This window comes from Sinocyclocheilus grahami, unplaced genomic scaffold (genome assembly GCF_001515645.1).
Source record: "Sinocyclocheilus grahami isolate Dianchi unplaced genomic scaffold, SAMN03320097.WGS_v1.1 scaffold1494.1, whole genome shotgun sequence".
Lineage (NCBI taxonomy): Eukaryota > Metazoa > Chordata > Actinopteri > Cypriniformes > Cyprinidae > Sinocyclocheilus > Sinocyclocheilus grahami.
In genome coordinates, this window is record NW_015506673.1 from 140955 (window position 1) to 141384 (window position 430).

The following is a 430-nucleotide window of genomic DNA, read 5'->3' on the forward strand; positions in this document are numbered from 1 at the left end:
GTTTTTGAAGCTGCTGCCACCGATCTGGACGAGCTCACAGAGACTGTAACATCTTATATCAGTTTCTGTGAAGATATGTGCATTCCTACCAGGACTCATTTAACCTACAACAACGACAAACCATGGTTCACTGCAAAACTCAGACAGCTCCGTCAGGCCAAAGAAGATGCTCGCAGGAAGGGGGACAATGTCTTGTATAAACAGGCCAAATACACACTGGAAAAGGAGATCAGAGTGGTAAAGAGGAATTATTTTGAAAAAATAAGGATTCGATTCTCTTCCAGTGGCTCAGCATCAGTGTGGAAAAGTCTGAAAGAGATCACCAACTACAAGACACCATCCCCCAGCACTGTGGAGAATCAACAACTGGCAGACGATCTGAACGAGTTCTACTGCAGGTTTGAAAAGACACCCCACACCCGCCCTGAAC